Raw genomic sequence first — 16,191 nt, 5'->3', positions numbered from 1 at the left:
AGAAGAAGGCTCGGCTGGGCTATCGCGCGCCCGTGCAGAAAGGGTGTGCGCCCGCACCCTTGCTGCTCCTCTTCTTGCTTGCTTTTCGCTCTTGGTGCGTTCATATATGGGCTTAATGGTCTTTATCATCCCGAGATTATTAAACCCACTAAACACATTAGTTTCTAAACCCCTTTACTGTGGGTTCAACATCCCAAATTAATGAGAGCATCATAATGAACCCACCAAGCACAAATTTGCTTCACATTTTAGCACAACTTTTCCTAACTTACCTCCTAATTTACCTTACCCATTCAACTCTATATTCAATAATATCGAGCATACACTCACCAAAGACCATGAAATGCCTTCCCATTTTGCTCATGCTCGTTTAAGGTAGTCCAATTTTGATGAATCCGGCCTATTAATCCAATTACAAAATAAGTGAAAAAAAGAAAAGAAATTGAAAGAAAACTAAGGAAGATAAAATCAAAAGAAAAAGTTAGAAAACTGGGTTGCCTCCCGGGAAGCTCTTGCTTAAGGTCCTTAGCTCGACCCTTCCTCTAAATCATGGAGGGTCAAAGAACACCACCTTTTTCAAAGTTGTAGAGGGGACAAACTTTTTCTCATTCCTTAGCAACTTCACATCGTTGCTTGATGAATTCTCATTTGATGAAACTTCCGAAACAAGCTCATTTTGCTTCAACTTTGCTTTCTTATTCATAAAAGCTCTTTTCTTCTTCTTTGTCTTCTTACTCCTTCTAGTGGACGTCTTCTCACCATCAACACTCTTAGAGTCAACCTCATACTCTTGAGGGTAGAGCTCAAACCATGGAGGAATATCAATCACCTCCTCATCCACAGGCTTAAAAAGCTCCTTATTTTCTTCACTAACCTTTTTGCATTCAATACTCAAAGGCACATTATCACAAACCTTAAGAACTTTATTAGTAGAAGAGACAATCATATGCATACATTATCATTGGAATGAGGTGAATTGATGCACATAATTCTATTCACAAGAGACAAAGATTCATGCATCGGTTTAAGCTCAAAACTAGCCTTATTGTTACCAACTCTTAAAGTAATAAGACCTCCCTTCACATCTACCAAAGCTCCCAAAGTAGCTAAGAAAGGTCTCCCTAAAATGATAGGTATGTTATCATCTTCAGCTATCTCAAGCACAATACAATCAACCGGAATTGTAAACTCTCCTATCTTGAGGGGAACATCCTCAACTCTTCCCTTTGGGAACTTAATAGATCGATCGACAAATTGCAAAGTCATGTTATTGGGAAGAAGCTCACCTAGCTTAAGCTTCCTAAAGACCGATTAAGGCATGATACTCACACTAGCACCAAGATCATATAGAGCATAACACACAAGACACATAATCATACCTTTGAAGCGTGATCTCCACGAAGCAATTTGACTCGCAAATCAGGGAGAGAATAGAGCCCCAAGCATTGCTCCTCTGCTTAGTCCACGGGATTCAAACGAGTCGTCCACCAATACTAGATTGGTCGAGTAACGAGGAAAACCGCGATGACCACCTTAAATGGACTAAACCGACCACCACGAACCACCACCACCATGAACCACTAAGAACAGCGCCAGGGAGGAGAGAGTGCTTGACGCGGGTGAAACCTAGGTCAATGATTTCTAAGTATCCCCAATCAAAACATAATTTATAACCAAGCCCAACCCTAACTATATGGGTAAGTCCGGGTCGAACCCAAGGGAATGCAATATAAGCTAAAGTCTCTAGTTAAGCTATTCTGAAATCTTAAACAATAGAGTTGGACTAAGCTAGCAAATTAACTTAATCAAAGTTAACAAATAGAATTCAATACCAAAGCACTAGGGATTTAGGATCCACATGCACTCATAAAAAACTTGCTAATTTATTGGGAATTTGATCAATCAAGCAATGGGAGGGAAAATGATATTTGCAATCAAAATCACTCAAAGAACTATTTACTAGGGTCAAGCTAGATGTCACTATAAATGACTTCAAAGGAAAATTGCAAAACTAGATCAATCGATAATAATAGCTTCCAAATCAATTTTTCGTGTCATTGAACTACTATGCAATTTAGCTTGATAATAAAGGTTAGCTACTCCTCTTCAAATCAAACACATTCACAAATTTCATCGACCAATTAAATCTCATCATCAAATCAATAAAAAACCCCCAAATTAGCTATAGCTTATCATTCATACATGCTACACCACTTCCCTAGCAAAGGAACTACTCACTACACATTGTAAAATTGAAAAGCATAACAAAACTAATCATCAATTTCATCATCAACATTGTAATCTAAATTTTAACAATCAAATGAAACAACCTATAGAAATTCAACAATATATCAAGAATCAAACATAAAATTGCATTAAAAAGGAAAGAATTCTTACAAAACTTTGATCAATATCAAAGTGAATGAAGATAAAAATGTAGCAGTCATCAATTACCAAGTTTCTCCATCTAAAATCTAAGAACAAAGTTTCCAAAATCTTGAGCTTCTTTCTCTAAAATTCTAATAAAAAATCTAAATCTAATTCAATTCTAATCTAATTCAAGCTAATTCTCTCTCTAGAAATGAAGAAATTCTATATATAGTAAAACTAACAAAGGAGAAGTTACTTAGACGTCCAAAAGAACACCAAACGGCGCGACCTCTCCTATCAATGCGCGGCCGTAATGAAATTGGTACAAAACAGGGGGATAGGAGGTGGGCGGCTGCACCTCCCACCTGCGCGGCAGCACACAAGGCTTGCGTGCCCGTGCTGAAGTCGTCCGCGATCGCGCCTGAGAACAGGGGAGAGGTCCTCGTGCGGTCGTTGATGCTCTCGTGCGCTCTACTTGATACATGTTGGGGGAGGTAGTCTCTAGAGGTCTTCATGGTGGGTTCAACACCGATTTTAATGTCCACGCAGCATGAGATCACGGCCTTGACGACTTGGCTTTTGCACTCCTTCACTTTTAAGCTTCAAAGGGAGAGTCCAGCTTTCATCTTAAGCATTATATACCCCGAGAAAACGCCATTGAGTTCTTTGAGCATCACTAATCCCCTGAAATCAAACAGAAGCAAAAAAGAAAAAGAGAAAAGGCAAAATAAACTAAGAAATTCAAGAAAATGGGAACCCAACTAAAGAAAGAATTTCAACAATATATCAAGAATCAAACATAAAATTGCATTAAAAAGGAAAGAATTATTACAAAACATTGATCAATATCATAGTGAATGAAGGTCAAATGTAGAAATCATCAATAACCAAGTTTCTTTCTCTAAAATCTAAAAACAAAGTTTCCAAAATCTTGATCTTCTCTCTTTAAAATTCCAATCAAATACAAATTTTCCTTCAATTCTAATCTATTTCCTCTCTAAAACTGAAGAAATTCTATATATAGTAAAACTAACTAAGGAAAAGTTAGTTCGACGTCCAAAAAGAACCCCAAAAGGCGCGGCCTCTCCTTTCACTGCGCGGCCACAAAGAAATGGGTACATAATAAGGGAAGAGCAGGTGCGCGGCCTCTCTTTTCACTGCGCGGCCACAAAGAAATGGGTACAGAATAAGGGGAGAGCAGGTGCGTGGCCGCTCTTTTGCCGTGCCACAGCCCTGCGCGCCAACGCTTGGGAGCAAGGCAAGGCGTCCTTGTGCGATCGTTGATGGTCCCATGCGCTCCACTGGACACATGTTAGGGTTCGCAGTCTCCAAAGGTCTTCACGGTGGATTTAACACCGATTGTAATGTCCACGTAGCATGAGAGTGCGGCCTTGAAGATTTGGTTTTTGCACTCCTTCACTTTTGAGCTTCAAAGCAAGGAACCGACTTGCATCTTAAGCTTTATATACCCCGAGAAAACGCCATTGAGTTCCTTAAGCATCACCAATCTCCATAAACCAAAGTGAAGAAAACAAGTAAAGGAGAAAAGGCAAAATAAACTAAGAAATGCAAGAAAATGGGAAAATTACTAAAGAAAACACAAACTAATGAAATAACAAGTAAAACTAAAGAAAAAAAGATAAAAGAGAAGTAAAAGCAATCAAAATTCATCCTAAAAGAGGCTAAATGTGTGCCATAAATGACATTCATCAAACTCCCCAAAGCTACACTTTTACTCGTCCTCGAGCGTAAAAAAAGCAAGAAGAAATAGGATGAAAAATTTATTCAAACTAAGAAAAGGAAAGAAAAAGATAAGAATTTACACTAAGACTCACATTCGTAGGAGTCATGGTTTTTTTTAGCTACATAGTGAGTTAATTTTCCCGGTATCTAATACCTAAGATTGAGGATTAATCACCGAAGTGTAAAGGGTGATTAATCCTCAACACCATACTCAAGCAATCACCAAACAAAACACCTACACCCCCAAGCTTATTCAAAGCCAAAATAAAAAACATATATACAAAAAGTGTAAGAACGCTTTCCCCCAATCTTAAATGAAGCATTGTCCTCAACACTTAAAATAGGGAGAAAACACTTACATCAAAATATTTTTGTACTTTTTCATTATTAACAATTTTTTTCAATTTTGCCAAAGCATATGAATTTGCTTTGCTTTTTCTCATTTTTTCATTTTTCAATTTTTTTCACTTTATTGCATTGTCCTCGCCTTTTTTAAATATGGATGGATTTTTCAACTTCGCATTTGCCTTTTATTCACAAAATATTTACAACACAAACTTGCGTATTTTAAAAGAACCAACATTCAACTAATCCACCACAATATTTCAACAATAATGATCAATTGCTTCACAAAAATCAAGAATGGAAACAAGAATGAAACAGAAGGCTCAAAATCTAAAGATAAAACTTGAAAAGAAGGTTTATGGCTAAAATGGTTAGCAAGTAGGCAAATAAAAACCCAAAATAAGGAAATATAAAACTATCCTAGAAAAAGGAAAAATCACCACGCCAAAGAGATGCCTTTGTCCCTCCTAAATGGCTCGGTCGCGATCTCGGGAGATAAGAGTCAAGTTCTAGATAAAGTATACAATAGTCAAGGATCCATGTGCCTCTCATGCAAAATATGTAGAAGGATTGAAAAGAATGAAACTTCACATGTTTGTAGCAATAACTCACTATTAATTTTAAATTCACCAAAGGGAGCAACTCCAACTTTCTACAAACAATTAAAATTCGGCTTCAAGGTTCCAAAAGTTCTAAAGACACTACCTTAGCATACTCTATCCTAGAATCAACCAAAGATACTCTCAAACCGTGCACACCGATACCACATAGGAAACCATTCATTTAAAAGCAAAAGTTCGGATGATATATGTCCAAAACATAAGCATAACATGAAAAGAAAGCGAAAAGAAAGCCTCAAAATCATATTTTTGTATTTTTGCATTTTTAAAAAGAATGTAAAGAAAAAGGAAAATAGAAAAGAGATGAAAAGGAAAAGAAAAGGAAAAGATAAAGAAATGTGTAAAGATGCATGCATGTCACATAAATCACAATCGTCATACAAATGGTCATTCAACAACATCGCCAATGACCCTAAACACCTATGGTGTTACAAAGAAAACATCTCGAACCATTCAACTCTTCCTAAACTAATCCTATTCTATGCAAATAATGAAAGAAAAGAAAGAAAGGAGAGAAATAAGAAAGATCTCACCGGGTAATCGAAGCTAAGCTAAGAGAAGCGAGGTAAAGGAAATACCACCTCCATGAAGCTGCAATCAAGCATTAGCATGAATTGTCAAAACCAAGTGAGAGTGGAAAAGAGAAAAATGGAACTATATACAAAGAAAACGGTTAGTAACGTCAAAAAAATATAATAAGAAAGCAAAATCAAAAATAAAAGACAAAGTAACAAAGTTAAACTAATCTATAAAAACAAAATAAAAACAAACCAGTCAAAATATCAAAATCAACTATACACTAAAGCTACAATCATTTGGATCAAAGGGATTTGGATTCAAGAGGTTTGGGTTTAACGATTTAGATTCAAGGGAGCAATTCATCAACTCATCATCAAAGAGCAATCACTATCAAAATCAACATCAAAAGAATCTTGACAAGAAAAACATGATATACTAATGGAAAACAACAACACTCAACAACATCAATTATAGATCAAAACAAGCAATCACAAATCATCAAGGCATGAAAAATCAAGGATATCAAACAACAACAAAATTGGACACCAAGACCCTTCCATTGTTGGGTTTCGGTGAGTCCGACCTATCGCGAAAGGAAACCCGAGCCAAGATCACACTCACAATAATTATAACCATAAAGCATAATTAACTTAACCGAAAAGATTAAGAAAGAGATTAATACCTTTGGCGTGTGCTTCGCTCAATAATTGAGCTCTTACTTCGAAAGCTCTTAGCCCCGCTCACACGAGGACCTCAAACGAAGTCCACCCGCAACTCGAGCATCAAAAATGGTCTATTGCTTAGGAGTTAGCTAAGCCCGACCTAAACCCAATAAATTAATTGTGTTCAAAGGTTTTCACAATTGTGATGCCTTTTTCAACACTTACTCAAATGCTTTTCCCAATACCCCAACTTGGATATTTATAAGGAAATGTAAGAGTGAGAAAAGCTCACCCATCAATGTGGGATATTTGATTTTTCCACTTTATTTTAAATCAAAAATAAAATTAATAATCAAGCTACTAATAAATCAACAAGTGGCATACTCACAAGAGAGGTTAAGTGAGGACAATTTGGAGAAGGTGGGACCAAACTTGCTCCCTTTTCCTCTCCCATAGCCGGCAAAAACACCACCATCAAGCCAATTACTTTACGCCACGTGGTAGCCCACCTTGGGTGCCACGCACCAATTGTGCGGACTGCTATGGCCGAGGACTGCTGCTAGCAAGCCACGCACCTTGTGTGGACTACTAGCTGCATCATGCTAGAACGCCACACACTAGGTGCAGGCTGCTAGCCGTGGCTTGCTAGCAAGCCTCGCACATGGTGCGGGCTGCTAGCTTTGGCTTTCTGGCATGCCACGTACCTTGTGCGGGCTGCCAGCCTCGGCCAACAGCTAGCATGCCACGCACATGGTGCGGGCTGCTAGCTGGACATGCTAGGCAAGGTGCGCTAGCACACATTACTAGCCACCTTGCTAAGCCATATGCCCCTAGTACTTGGGCATTCCGATGCTTGGGGTATTTTAGTAATTTTGTTGATTTATTACTAATTTTCTCGTCTCGTCTTTTATTATTTTCGACTCGACTTCCAACGCTCGGTTTCGACGCTCCAAGCTCGAATTTCCGACGTCTAAATATTAGTTACTCGGTTTACACATTAATTCTTTCAGAATCGATTCGTCGTTTCGGTTCGTTAGTTTCTTGGGTGTGACCCGAAGGGTTCAGTCAACATTAAGTTGTAATATTAATTATACATTAATAAAACTGATCGGAAGCGGCCTCCACCTAGGGATTCCGATCATTTCACCTCACTGAATAATTAGCTTTCTATTAATTCTGAACCCTCTATCGGAATAATACACTTGTTCGAAGGACACCATTCCTTTCAATCTCCCACTTGTCCTTCCGGACAAGTGTGCTTTAAGTGTATAGCCTTTTTCCTATGTCACTTAATGTCTCTTCATGAAATATAAGGTAAGATTTATTCATCATCCTTATTATGTCCAGAAGTGTTTCTCGGTCCCGAGTCTTACTGTCAATAAACAGATGATTTCTAAAATCCATCCGAGCACGGCCATGCATTTTTACAGTCTCGCTCTTCGAGAGGCCTTGTAAACAACAAAGAGATCTTCCGTATTTTTAGTACGGGGACATTCCCAGTCTTGTAATGTAGCTTCTTTTACTGAGAGCACCTAGCCGCCCGAGTGTTGCCGTTATAATCCCCTTTTATGGCAGACGTTTGACAACATCAAAGCGGACTAGTACTCAAACAAGAGAACTCACGATACACATGGTCGAGGAAATAGGTTCCGATAGCCATAATGAGAAGTATACTTATGACGATTTTTAATCTCTTAAAGTATTCTCATAGGTCGATCCAGTATGGTTCTAAACCAATACTTGTGCAAATGATTTATGACAATCATGTCCTTTTAGCATAAGAAACGGTGATATAAATCAAACTACACACTAATCTCAAGTGGTCATTAACCGTTTATCGTTTAAATGACCTTAATTAGGGATAATTTTCAATTATAATGTTCAATGTTCACTTAATAGGTGTTTCCTTACCAAGACTGGTCTTGATACCCTATTTTGAATATTCTCATAATCGAATGGACTCATTATTTAATCCTAAACCACAATTAAATAGAAAACGGAGTGATAAAATATTGCATGAAATTTAAATTACTCCAAAACTTGAATGGTTTTTCTTATGTCTTACATTAAATGTTCAAAAATTAACTAAAACACTAAATTGGGAAATCAAAGCCAATCTACAACATGCCTAATTCCCATTGCCTTAACGTACTTGTTGTGCTTCACTTGAGGCAATGGTTTAGTAAGTGGATCAACTACATTGTCATGCGTTCTAACGTTGCAAATTCTGATTTCACCTTCTGATTTCCATTCTCAAATCACGTGAAACCGTCACTTGACATGTGTGACTTTCTGATGTTCCCTTGGCTCTCTGGCCTGAGCAATAGCTCCATTGTTGTCACAATAGAGGGCTATTGGACCTATAATTGAGGGTACAACATCAAGTTCACCAACGAACTTACGAATCCAAACAGCCTCCTTAGCCGCTTCAGCAGCTGCCAAGTATTCGGCTTCAGTTGTAGAATCTGCAATTGTGCTCTGCTTGGCACTCTTCCAACTAAACGCTCCTCCATTTAGACAGAACACATATCCAGATTGTGATTTGAATCGTCTCTGTCTGTCTGAAAGCTCGTGTCGGTATAACCATACACCAGGAATTTATCCTTGTTCCTTTTCAGGTATTTTAGGATATTCTTGGCATCAGTCCAATGGGCCTCTCTTAGCACTCAAGGCATACGATACATCGGGCTTAGTACATATCATGGCATACATGATCGAACAAATTAGCGAAGCATATGGAATCTGATTAATTCTTTCCCGCTCATCAGGTGTCTGTGGACACTGCTTCTTGCTTAGGGTTATGCCATGTGACATGGGTAGGTGACCTCTCTTGGCCTCCTCCATGCCGAATCGAGCCAGTACCTTATCAATATAAGTACTTTAGCTCAATCCAATCATCCTTTTTGATCTATCCTTATAGATCTTGATGCCTAGTATATTGAGCCTCTCCCAAGTTTTTCATTGAGAAACACTTTCCAAGCCAGGCCTTCACAGACTCTAACAACGGAATGCTGTTTTTAATGAGCAATACGTCATCGACATATGAGACTAGGAAGGCGATGTCACTCCCACTCACCTTCTTGTAAACACAAGATTCATCTGGATTCTTGATAAAACAAAACTTAATGATGGCATCACCGAATCGCAGATTCCAACTCTTGCTAGCTTGCTTTAGCCCATAAATGGACTTTCTAAGCTTACAAACTTTCCAAGCATTGTTTTGGTCGACAAAACCTTCAGGCTGTGTAATATACATAGTTTCTTCTAGAATACCATTGAGGATGGCGGTTTTGACGTCCATCTGCCATATTTCATAGTTGTAATATGCAGCAATCGCTAGGAGGATCCAAACGGATTTAAGCATTGCGACTGGATAAAATGTTTCATCGTAATCAATACCATGAAATTGTCTATAACCTTTTGCTACCAATCTAGCTTTGTAAATGAATACATTTCTATCTTTATCGGTTTTCAACTTGAAAATCCACTTACATCCGATAGGTGTGTAACCTTCGGGTAAGTAAACCAAGTCCAAGACTTGATTTTCAAACATGGAATCCATTTCTGAATCTCATGGCCTCTTGCCATTTAGCAGAGTCGGTGCTTGCCATCGCTTACTTGTAGGTTTCCTGTTCATCTCCATCCATAATCAGGATGTCCTGATTCTCGGTTAATACTATACCAAGATATCTATCAGGTTGAGATCTCGACCTCTAAGACCAACGTAGGGTAACGGACTGAGCATTTGCATTGTCGGTTTGACTTTGCACATTTTGGCTAGCGTCAACAGATGCTGTTTGAGCACTTTGACTGTCAATCTTATTTTATTGCTCATCCTCTCGAACTTCATCGAGTTCGATTTTTCTCCCACTTGTCATATTCGAAAGGTGCTCCTTCTCTAAAAAGATACCATAGCGAGCAACAAACACTTTGTTCTCGGATTTATTGTAGAAGTAATACCCTTTGGTTTCTTTTGGGTAGCCCACAAAGTAATCCTTGTCAGATTTGGGTTGAAGTTTGTCAGAAATCAATTTCTTAACATATGCTTCGCATCCCCATATCTTTAGAAAACACAAGCGAGGAGGTTTCTTCGTCCATAACTCGTATGGAGTCTTTTCTACGGCTTTTGATGGAGCACGGTTCAGTGTTAGTGCCGCAGTTAGAAGTGCGTGTCCCCAAAAAGAGATGGGAAGATTACTATGACCCATTGTAGATCGTACCATGTCTAACAAGGTTCGATTTCTCCTTTTGGATACTCCGTTCCATTCTGGAGTTCCTGGAGGTGTCAATTCTGAAAGTATACCTTTGGCTTTCATATGGTCATCGAATTCTTGGCTCAAGTATTCACCACCTTGATAAGATCGAAGGGCTTTGATTTTCTTGCCAAGCTAATTTTCAACTTCACTCTGAAATTCTTTGAACTTTTCAAACGATTTAGATTTGTGTGACATGAGTTGACATAACTATATCTACTATAGTCGTCTGTGAAGGTGATAAAATATCGATGTCCGTTCCTTTTGGTGGAGCTCATTGGTCCACATACATCGGTGGGTATTAGACCCAATAATTCTCCTGCCCTTTCTCCCAACTTGGAGAATGGCAGCTTAATCATCTTGCCTAATAAACATCCTTTACAATTCTCAAACGATTGCAAATCGAAAGAGTCAAGAACACCTTATTGTGGAAGTTTCTTGATGTGTTTGATGTTAATGTGGCCAAGACGACAATGCCACAAGTACGTTTGACTCTTAGCTTTGGTATCATTATAAATATTTTTGTCTAAACACACATAAACGTGTCATTCCATAAGCAAGATATAAAATATAAGTCTTGTGATCAAAGTCAAAATGACGTCCAACGCTAAAAGATCAAAGTATGGTTGATAAAACTAAACATGTTTTAATTCTAGACAAAACATGAGACTACAAGCTTTCTTTGGACAGATTATCCTCATCTTCCACTTGAGTACTCATATCCACTTGAAAAGCACCGCTCATTTTGTTCCTGAAATAGGAGCACATAGTGAGTTAATTTTCCCGGTATCTAATACCTTATAAATTTCTTATATTCAAGTGTAAAGATGATGCCTAAGATTGAGGCTATTTTTCCTCTTGCCTCATCTTCCAAATGCATGCTACATTCTCTCTTGTAGTTTCCTTGCTTACTACAATAGAAGCAGCGCATCTTAGCTTTGTTCTTGAACTCCTTTTTCTTATGCCTCAGAGCAAACTTAGCCCCCTTGCAAGAATAGGTTTTCTGAAGCTCTTAGATAACTTCCTCTGAGGATAGTTTTTTCCGTTTGGCGGTAAGTCGCATCTTTAATGCCACATAGCCCAAGTGGAGTGAGCTCAGAAGCATATGAGCCGCTTGCTCATCCTCCACCAGTTTTCTAATTAGCTCCAAGTGGGTGAATAACCGTGTCATCTTAAGCACATGGGCTTGAAGTGGCATCCCGGGTCTAAGTCTTGCACTATAGACCCTAGCCCATTCTTCTTGCCTCTCTTTGGTGAGACACCCATCTTGCGGTGGCTTGATCCTCATGTTAGAAAGTTCCCTACTCACCTCCTCCACAAGACCATCATAGTTGCCTTTGATGCTCTTCGTGACCCTCAAATTGACTACATCCTCTAGAGATTTGAGGAGCATATCCGGAAAATATTTGGAGAATATCCCCTTCCATTGTTCCGGAATGGTGTTTGCCATAAGTCGCGAGAATCTCTTGCAATCATAACTCCACTCCTCATAAGCCTCATCACTCATAACCCCTTTTGAGTAGAAACTCGGGATGGGCGTATCCAGAATATGCTTTAGGTAGCAATTTCGGAGAGTCTTTCGGAGTTCTTCTTCCCATTCCTTAAAGTTCACCAAATTTAAGAAAAATGGTAACTTTTCGGGAAGTTCCAGACACATTAGATTGTTGTTGATAGTTGAAGACATGATTCTAAAATTGAAAGAATTTGAAATGAAAAACCATTCATAATACTCAATCTTCTAAGGTAAGCAACGCTTTGCTAATGGCTCCAAGCCACTCTTGGTTGGATAAATCGTCGCATCTAATGCTCTCTCAACAACTTATCCACTTTTCCACGACATGTTAGGACTCCATCACTCATATCATTGAGTGTAACCAAAACCAACTTGCATACCCGGTATGCCTTACGTATCCTAGGGAGTAATAGTGATGCCTCGCTTTGGCGTAGCCCATCACTACTCTCAATAGGTGGATAAGTGATGTTTTGGAATGGCAATTTCACTCAATATTTTGGGGACCTAGGGTTACTATGTTGGTTGATTTAAGTGAACTTAATTAATCATCGCAACATTCGAAATCCTAAACATGCATCTAACATATATTTCATATATAAATATTCATAAATATATATCGAAAACATATATAAAGATGCATTTGGCAACTAGCATGACCCCTTGAGTCTTCAAGTCTTCAAGGGACGGCTTTTGCAACTTCATGGCTTCGTCTTTCAAGATCCTCCGTCTTCAAGACATGACCATAATTATGCAAATACTAGTATCTACGATTAGGACTAATCTAAATATTAAGGTACAAAAATACTCAACGGTTCGAAGACCGTATTTAGAGTTACAAAAATACATCACGGATCGCAGTCCGTATTTTCTATCCTAATCGGGACCCACTAGTTGCCATTTTATAAAACCTGTAAGAGAATATACATTCCATTCATCCATTCACTATTTGTGAATGGCCCATGCATTTTACAACGATAAAACAAGTAACAATGCACAAAACGCGTGAAAACTAGTAACTAATTTAGGTCGTTAATCCAATTAACATACCTAATTAAAACTAGTCAAAGTTGTTTAATTGATTATGTAATTTAGCACAATTAATAATTGAAGCTCCCACTAAATTCCACATCCATCTTAATTAATCCAATTAATTAAGCCGGTAAACCCAAATATTTGCCAAAATCAAATTTTGCAAATGCCACTAAAAAACTGAGGCCTAGCCTCCAACATTTATTAAAATAATTAAAACCAAATTAAATTAATAAAATAATTAAAACAGCAAAATAAGCAAACATGAAGCCAACCGCATTCAAGTGGCTCACGCACAAAGTATGTGCCATATGCAAGCCAAGGTTGTCTAGCCACCTCGGACTATACGGCTTGGTGCATATGCCTCTACCACCCCACGTAGCACTAGCTAGGCCGAGCCTAGTAACGTTTGCTACGGGTTACCTGATGCTAGGCACACACACTAAGGCTGCTTGCCCCTTCGCACCAAGCACCAAGCAACGTACACACACACACCTAGCCCAATGCATGCACCGGCCACGGCTAGCCACAGCCAGCCACATGGCTGCACGCATAGTGCGCGCGCACAACACCTAGCTGCTGCCGCACAATGCTGCTACCGTAGCTGCCATGGTGCGCCATGGTGTCGGCACAAGCAGCAGCCACGCAGATCAACCGCACTAAGCTCGGGCAGGCCACTTGGTAGCAACATATAGGCTGCTACGCAGCCTGTCTAGCCAAGTGAGGCTCTTGCCTCGGCTTGCGTGCTGTGGCCCTCAGGTTTCCAACCCGATTTTTTGCGTGACATGTAATTAATTCTAAATTAATTTTAGAACTAACTTAATGAGCAAAAAAAATGAAAAATTAAACAAGTCCAACTTAAATTAAAAATTCATTAAGGTGCATATAACCAAAATTATTTCCAAGAACCATTCTTTAATAAAAATTAGTTTAACTTGGCGAATAAAAAAAATTAAGGGCAATAACACTATTAATTTAATTAATTTAAATTAATCATGAGATTTTGACAAAATAAAAGGGAGTTGAAAATATGAACACAAAGTTCAATTTAAAGATTCCAACTTAAACACTTGTGAATCCTTGAAAAATTATATCTTCCAATATGAAGATAAATGAAATTTCTATCACAAGATTCAAACTTTATGATTCCAATCAACTTAATACATGATTAAATCAAAAGTTCAACCAAAAATTCAAAGTTTCAGTCACTTAAAACAACTAAAGATTGAATCTTTAGTACTTGGAAGCAATAAAGGACAAATTTTTCACACTTAATGCAATGAATTTGCAATTATGTGAAAAATAAAACCAAACTTTCAAGCACCAATTGCTACCAAGTAACCATGCTTAAAGAGGTTTAAATATGCATATAAATTAAGGAAAGAACCAAATATATAACCACCATAAATATGCCATAAAGATTCAAGGTTAGAAAGACTTAAAATTTTTTCGTCAAAACAAAAAATCCCTCGAAAAAGGCATTTCTGGTCGTTTTTTTGGCTAAAAACACAGTCTTGAAAGGGCAAAACCTTTTCCACAACACCTTTTCCACCCAAAATTCACTATATTTGTGCGAAAATCTGGGTTCAAGGCTAAAATCAACTATAATACGGGCTTAAAAATAATAAAACCGAGATACTAATCTAATTAGCAACTTAAAACCAGAAAAAATAAGCCATATAAACACCTTGAAAAAAATGATTATAAAAATAAATGAGCAAGGCTCCGATACCGATGTTGGGTTTCGGTATGTCCGACCCACCGTGGAAGGAAACCCAAGCCAAGATCACACTCACAATAATTATAACCATAAAGCATAATTAACTTAAACAACAAGATTAAGAAAGAGATTAATACCTTTTGCGCGAGCTTCGCTCTCTAACTGAGCTCTTACTTCGAAAGCTGTTAGCCCCTCTCACACGAGGACCTCCAACGAAGTCCACCCGCAACTCGAGCACCAAAAATGGTCTATTGCTTAGGAGTTAGCTAAGCCCGACCTAAAGCCGAGTAATTAATTGTGTTCAAAGGTTTTCACAATGGTGATGCCTTTATGAACACTTACTCAAGTGCTTTTCCCAATACCCGAAGTTGGGTATTTATAGGGAAATGCAAGAGTGAAAAAAAACTCACCCATCAATGTGGGAGATTTGATTTTTCCATTTTATTTTAAATCAAAAATAAAATTAATAATCAAGCTAATAATAAATCAACAAGTGGCATGCTCACAAGAGAGGTTAGGTGAGGACAATTTAGAGACGGGGGGGGGGACCAAACTTTACCCCTGCTCCTCTCCTATAGCCGGCCAACACACCACCCTAAGGCCAATTACTTTGCGCCACGTGGTACCCCACCTCTTCGGCACCAAGGCATCCAAGGTGGGCTGCCAGCCGCTGCTTTACCTTCGGCCTGTCATGCCACGCACCAATTGTACGGGCTGCTATAGCCGAGGCCTTCTTCTAGCAAGCCACGCACCTTGTGCGGGCTGCTAGCTGCAGCATGCTAGCACGCCACGCACTAGGTATGGGCTGCTAGCCGCAGCTTGCTAACAAGCCTTGCACATGGTGCGGGCTGCTAACTTCGGCTTATTGGCATGCCACGCACCTTGTGCGGGTTGCCAGCCTCGGCCAGCTGCCAGCATGCCACGCACATGGTGCGGGCTGCTAGCTGGCCATGCTAGCCAAGGTGCACTAGCACACAATGCTAGCCACCTTGCTAGGCCATATGCCTCTAACACTCGAGCATTAGGGGTATTTTAGTAATTTTGTTGACTTATTAGTAATTTTCTGGTCTCGTCTTTTATTATTTTCGACTCAACTTCCGACGCTCGGTTTTGACGCTCTAAGCTCAAATTTCCGACGTCTAAATATTAATTACTTGGTCGACTCATTAATTCCTTCCGAATTAATTCGCCGCTTCGGTTCGTTAAATGCTTGGGTGTGACCCGAAGGGTTTAGTCAACATTAAGATGTAATATTAATTGTACATTAATATTACTGATCAGAAGCGGCCTCTACCAAGGCATTCCGATCACTTGACTTCACTGAATAATTAGTTTTCTAATAATTCTGAACCCTCTATCGGAATAATACACTTGTTCGAAGGACACCATTCCTTTTATCCATAAAACTAGTGTCCCC

The sequence above is a fragment of the Chenopodium album genome, chromosome 10 (assembly GCF_948465745.1).
Source record: "Chenopodium album chromosome 10, dcCheAlbu1.1, whole genome shotgun sequence".
Lineage (NCBI taxonomy): Eukaryota > Viridiplantae > Streptophyta > Magnoliopsida > Caryophyllales > Amaranthaceae > Chenopodium > Chenopodium album.
Note: the sequence above shows the minus strand (reverse complement) of the source record.